The sequence below is a fragment of the Macrobrachium nipponense genome, chromosome 8, assembly GCF_015104395.2.
Source record: "Macrobrachium nipponense isolate FS-2020 chromosome 8, ASM1510439v2, whole genome shotgun sequence".
NCBI lineage: Eukaryota > Metazoa > Arthropoda > Malacostraca > Decapoda > Palaemonidae > Macrobrachium > Macrobrachium nipponense.
In genome coordinates, this window is record NC_087203.1 from 77,528,781 (window position 1) to 77,536,324 (window position 7,544).

Sequence of the window (7,544 nt, forward strand, 5' to 3'; positions counted from 1 at the left end):
TATATATATATATATATATATATGTTTGTGAGTGTGTGTGTGCGTGTGTGTGTGTGTACACCACCAAATCTTATTCAAAATACTAGCGACCTTCGATGAAGCAATTCCTGAACCTGTCAGAGAAAAGGAAACTCTCTCTCTCTCTCTCTCTCTCTCCATAAAAGTATGGATGCAGAGATACTCATTGATACTGCATATGAGGCAATAAAGCAGCATACCTACGAAGAAATAAATTACGATATGGCAACAGAAAAGCAAATCCCGAAGAGGCTCTACCCAGATCTACACAATGACGGGAAAGAGGAAAAAATAGACAAGAAAGACAAAATCTGCAACCTTTTGAAAAGAGGGAATTGCAGATTTGGAGAAAGATGTTCTACAAACATCCTAAGGTATGTCACAACTATGAAATATATGGTAAATGTGCATACCTAGATGATATGGGGATGATTGCAGAGATCTGCATCCAAAAATATGCAAAAACCTAAAAGAAGGAAAAGAATGTAAGTTCGACAAAAAATGCAAATATATGCACCCTGTAGCCATGAATCACAATCAAATAAATAACCAACCAAGTAATAAAATCCAAAATAAGAAAGAAACAAATAAAGAGAGAAATCAAGAATATCAGGTAAAAGAGAAAAGCAAACCACCAATGAGATATGCAGAGATGTCAGCAAAATATTTCAAAGCATCAGCTCCAAAATTCTACTCAAGAGATAATAACTGTATTTATTATGCAAGAGGATATTGCAGAAACGGAGAAAATTGCAGATTCAGACACAAAATGAATAATTATGATGAAGGAAGATCAAATATTATGGAAAAGTTGGATTTTTTAATGTCAGAATTTCTGGAAATGAAAAAAAGAACAACATACCAGAACAGGAAAGAGACATGGGAAAATCCTTATTACTACCAATATTAATGAAGAGAAAACACGCAAACCATCATAGTGATGAATGCGCAGGGTTTAGTTACGAGTAACTCAAAAAGAAAAATAGAGTACTTAGAAGAACTAACCCAAATTGAAAAGAAAATAGATATAATGAATATAAGTGAAACCTGGTATTCCCAAGAGACTGGGAATGATGATCAAATAAAAGGGTTCCAAATTTATAGATCAGATAGAAAAAATAGGAATCAAGGGGGAACCGCAATATATGGGAAAGACAAAAAACAAGGAAAAATATATGAGAAATATAGTAACTCAGAATGTGAACTAATAGCGGTAGAATTTGAATCTGAAAAATTAATGAACATAGTAATATATAGACCTCCTAATACTAAAGAGTTTGACTTAATAATTGAAAAATTGGATGATATATGTAGAAATCACAAGGACTGGACTATTCTCCTATCTGGTGACTTCAACTTTCCTTTCGTAGAATGGAAAGAACGAATAGGAGATTGTGGTTGTACTTATACATATAAAAAAGAGAGTAATAGTAGTGCAGAAGATAAGAGGCAATTCGAAAAGCTATTAGATATGCTACTAGAATACAACATTCAACAAATAAATCACCTGCCAACAAGAAAGGAAAATACTTTAGACCTAGTATTTGTGAACGAGATGAATTATGTTAAAGAAATAATAGTTTATAATGCGAGTATTTCAGACCATAATGTCATAGAATTAACAGTTCATTCCAAAGCAAGTGAAAACAGAGATAAGCAAGAAATGAAAAAGTGGGAAGGATATGGAAAATACAACTTCTACAGTAAAAATATAAAATGGTCAGAAATAAATGAAGAATTAAACAAAGATTGGGATAACATTTTCGTAAGCGATGACATAAGGGTAAATACGGAGATATTATATAAAATATTAGAGAAAATAGTGGATAAATATATACCGAAGAAGAAAAGTAAACATCATTCATGCATACCAAGAGACAGAAGGATCTTGTTCCAGAAAATCAGAAAGAGGAAAAATGGGCTTGCAAAAGAAAAAAATGCATGGAAAGTTATAGAACTAAAAAGTAAGATAGAAAATGCAGAACAAAAGATTATACAATCAAAAGAAAATGAAAAACGGGACTTGGAAGAAAAAAACCCTATTAAATATCAAGCAAAACCCCAAACTATTATACTCATATGCGAAGAAGATGAATAAAAGAAGAATAGAAATAGGCCCTCTGAGAATTGAAGGGTGATTAACGAATGAAAAAAAAGGAAATTTGCAACATACTGGCAGAACGATGTAAGAGAGAATTCACCCCTAGAAAAGATAATGAAGATAATGATATAGAAGTAAGGGACGAAAATAGTGAATATTTAGCTGACATAGAAATCAATGAAGCTGATATTGTGCAGGCAATTAATGAAATTAAAAATGGAGCTGCTGCAGGGCCTGATGGAATCCCTGCTATTTTGTTAAAGAAAGTAGTTCATTCTATCGCAAAGCCACTTGCAATATTATTAAGACAAAGTGTAGATACAGGCAAGATTTATGATGAGCACAAATTAGCATATATCACCCCTACTTTCAAAAGTGGATCAAGACTAGAGGCAAGTATTATAGGCCTGTGAGTCTAACATCACATATTATGAAAGTGTATGAAAGGGTAATGAAGAAAAATATTATGAAACATTTAATAAAAAATAATTTGTTTAATATAGGACAACACGGTTTCGTACCCGGAAAAAGTACACAAACCCAACTGTTAGTCCACCGTGAGAACATATTCAAAAATATGAAAAGCGGAAATGAAACAGATGTGGTTTATCTAGACTTTGCAAAAGCTTTTGACAAAGTAGACCATAATATATTAGCAAAGAAAATTAGAAAACACAATATTGTAGATAAAGTAGGAAGATGGTTAAAAGAATTTTTACACAACAGAAAACAGATAGTTATTGCAAACGATGAGAAATCGGATGAAACCAAGGTAATATCCGGTGTGCCACAAGGTACGGTGTTAGCTGCAATACTGTTTGTTATTATGATTGAAGACATAGACAGTAATGTTAAGGATTCGGTAGTGAGTAGTTTCGCTGATGACACAAGAATAAGTAGAGAAATTACTTGTGATGAAGATAGGAACGCTCTACAAAGAGACCTTAACAAAGTATATGATTGGGCAGAGGAAAATAGGATGGTATTTAACTCTGATAAATTTGAATCAATAAATTATGGAGACAGAGAAGGAAAGCTATATGCATATAGGGGACCTAATAATGAGACAATCACAAATAAGGAAGCAGTTAAAGACCTTGGTGTGATGGTGAATAGGAACATGTTATGCAATGATCAAATAGCAATTTTTTTGGCAAAATGTAAAGCAAAAATGGGAATGTTGTTACGGCACTTCAAAACAAGAAAAGCTGAACACATGATTATGCTTTATAAAACATATGTTCGTAGTCCACTTGAATATTGCAATATGATATGGTACCCACACTATCAAAAGGATATTGCACAAATAGAGAGTGTACAAAGGTCCTTTACAGCTAGAATAGAAGAAGTTAAGGACCTTGACTACTGGGAAAGACTACAATCCTTAAAATTGTATAGTCTAGAAAGGAGAAGAGAACGCTACATGATAATTCAGGGATGGAAACAGATAGAAGGAATAACAGAAAATATCATGGAGCTAAAAATATCAGAAAGAGCAAGCAGAGGTAGATTAATAGTGCCCAAAACAATACCAGGAAAAATAAGGAAAGCACACAGGACATTAATCCACTACGCACCAGCATCGATAATGCAGCGTCTATTCAATGCGTTGCCAGGAGTGAGCGTAGATGTGTTTAAGAATAAGCTTGACAAATATCTAAACTGCATCCCAGACCATCCAAGATTGGAAGATGCAAAATATACCGGAAGATGTACTAGCAACTCTCTGGTAGACATTAGAGGTGCCTCACACTGAGGAACCTGGGGCAACCCGAACGAACTGTAAGGTCTGTAAGGTAAGGTCTCTCTCTCTCTCTCTCTCTCTCTCTCTCTCTCTCTCTCTCATTGTTCTGTTTAAACAACGGACCGCTGATTTATGCGAGTATCTTATTCGAACGAGAGAACTATTTATAAGGGATTTTCCGGCTTTCTTTGTCTTTTATTTTTTCTTCTCTTGAAATATGATTTATCAGACGTCGACCTCATTGTCTTGTTTATCTTCTGCTATTTAGCACCTTTCATTTACATTCACTGCACTCGGACACTTATGTATATAACTACTCTCTCTCTCTCTCTCTCTATCTCTCGCTATCTATATATATTATATATAGATATATATATATATATATAGATATATATATGTATATGTATGATATGTATGTATGGAAGCGAATCACACAGGAAAATGATAGTCAGAAATCCAAGCGCTTTCGTCTTTACTAAGACATTGTCAAGGAGCTAATGAAATACAATTGGAGAGAAAGGTCTCAGGTACACAACAAGATCAAGAATACCAGATGGTATTACGGACAGACCTTTGTACACTCTCTATTTGTGCAATATCCTTTTAATAGTGTGGGTACCATATCATATTGCAATATTCAAGTGGAAAAATTAAAAGAGATAATCCAGGATTATCGGATATCACACGGTCACCAACCTAAACAGATTTGACCCTAACCGAAATTACAAAGTATCTTTACAGTCCAAAACATGTAAAAACTGAATATATCAATTTTGTTGCTTATATTTATCTACAACTTTTTTTATTATGAAAAAATTCTCCTAAAGATCTTCCAGGCTGCATATATGAAAATCCTGGCAAAAAGTGTGATAAAGACTATTACGGACAGACCGGTAAATCTCTTTCACAACGTCTCAAACAGCATCAATATTCTGTGAGAACTGGGCAAATATCGAATGCATTATTCGTACATATGAGAGATTTAGATCATCCTATTAACTAAAGTCAAGCAAGAGCCTTAATCCCATGTAATGACAGTTAAAAGGAATATCATTGAATCTTGTTTCATCAAGTCAAATAATAGAAATGTTCTAAATTTAAGTCTTGGTTTATTTAAACTTGATGCTTTCATAATGAAAAAAGTTGTAGATAAATATAAGCAACAAAATTGATATATTCAGTTTTTACATGTTTTGGACTGTAAAGATACTTTGTAATTTCGGTTAGGGTCAAATCTGTTTAGGTTTGTGACCGTGTGATATCCGATAATCCTGGATTATCTCTTTTAATTTTTACCCTTTTGACAATTAACCATCTGGTATTCTTGATCTTGTTGTGTACCTGAGACCTTTCTCTTCAATTGTATTTCATTAGCTCCTTGACAATGTCTTAGTAAAGACGAAAGCGCTTGGATTTCTGACTATCATTTTCCTGTGGGATTCGCCTATTTATGAAGTCACGCGCATCTACTGTGATTTTTTAAGCATGTACGTATGTATGTATATGTATGTAAAGAGAGAGAGAGAGAGAGAGAGAGAGAGAGAGAGAGAGAGAGAGAGAGAGAGAGAGGCTATAAATATACGCATATATGTATATGTATACACACACATTAGCGTTAGTGTAAAGAAGGCCGTTTTACAAATAGTGGATTTTTCTTACTAAATCATATATAAACCATTTCAACCGCTTCATGTACTACTTCTACAAACCTTTAGTACCTGATTGCTGGGTAATGAATAAAAAAAGATAGGAACTAAAAAGCACTCAGAGAGAATAACTGTCGTTAACGTTACAAAAATCAAAGCCTTATTTCTTCGCATCCGGAGTCAAATTCTTCTTAAAATCCAGTCAACACTTCCCTGACACTTTAGACTACTCCTCCACAAAATTTACTGCAATCCAGAGATATTTTGGGGGGCGGGGGAGCGGGGAAGCGGTATGTTGGTGTTGGATAGCCAAAATAACAACCAGACACATGGAGAATGCGTATCTGCCATCTGTCGTCGTTGTCGAGGTTAATGAAAGTATCAGGAGATGTTACAGGGCACCGCGGAATGACCACCGTTCGCCAGGAAAGCGAAGACACGATCACCAAAGTTGAAAGGCCAACTTTTCCCCCGAGCGACGAGACGGAGGAAACACGGTGGAAAATATCCCCGAGGGAAGCGGAGGGAATCCTCACGGAACATTCTCTCTGAATGGGAACTTGGAGGGAAGTTGCCACTGATGCGATTAGATTCCGCTTTTTCTTTTCTTTTTTTCACTCTTTCCCTTCCTTTTCTTGGTCAAGGGTAAAGGGCAGCAATTTTACCGGCCCTTTTGCGGGAAGGAGGACCGAGTCTGACAAAGGAAGAATATTGTTTTAAAAGTCTAAGGACACGAGTAACACAAACGCATGCATTCATACAAGCAGACGCAGACAGACACACAAACACATATATGTGTGTATGGGACACTTTTGGACAAAACATACCATCATAATTTCTGCCGTATACGTAAGGTCAACTGGTCAAGGAATATCATGTAGGTCAAACGAACTGACACACGTCCACTCTGTATGTGTGTGTGTGTGCGTGTGTGTGTGTGAGAGAGAGAGAGAGAGAAAGAGTCTTCCAGGCAGTAAACGGAAGCTCTCTCTCTCTCTCTCTCTCTCTCTCTCTCTCTCTCTCGTGATCATTTATGCACACACAAGAAGAAAAATATTTCCAAAAGAAAAATCGTTAAAGCAAAACTCTGAGACAAAGGAAGTCTCATTTATATTCCAGGAAAATAGTTACAACACAAACAGTTGATACAGAGAGAGAGAGAGAGAGAGAGAGAGAGAGAGAGAGAGAGGTGGGGAAAAGAGAGAATATAAAATTCCCACCAAATACGAGAAAGATAGAGACTGAAATATCAAAAATCCCTTTATAATGAGAGAGAGAGAGAGAGAGAGAGAGAGAGAGAGAGAGAGAGAGAGAGAGAGAGAGAGAGAGAGAGAGAGAGAATAAAAAAAGGACGAGAGAAATTTCTGAGTAACTCCAAAACTATTTCTAACCTGTCACAGTCACCTGGGAAGAGTTTTCCTTCCCATTGCCGTCATTCTTTCGAATTCTCTTCCCCAGAGAAAATTCCTATGGCCTCCCCTTTAGCCTTGCATCCACAGGCTAAAAAGTCTGAGTGTATTTTGGTATTCCCCATACCCGATAAAAATGGATGCTAGTTTTCAGTAGCTTATGAGCTGAATACCTTTATTTTCATATTTTTAGTTCCTGTCAATCGTTGACTCACTGTGACCCTTGGCCACTTACGCCTGACCAGTTATGAATTTAATTACAGGGTTATCTAAGTTAACACAAGGGTAAACGGAAGCTCTCTCTCTCTCTCTCTCTCTCTCTCTCTCTCTCTCTCTCTCTCTCTCTCTCTCTCTTATGATCATTTATGCACACACAAGAAGGAAAATATTTCAAAAAGAAGAATCGTTAAAGCAAAACTCTGAGACAAAGGAAGTCTCATTTATATTCCAGGAAAATAGTTACAACACAAACAGTTGATACAGAGAGAGAGAGAGAGAGAGAGAGAGAGAGAGAGAGAGAGAGAGGCGGTGGCTGGAGGGAGGGGAAAATAGAGAATATAAAATACCAACCAGATACGAGAAAGATAGATAATGAAATATCAAAAATCCCCTCATTTTGAGAGAGA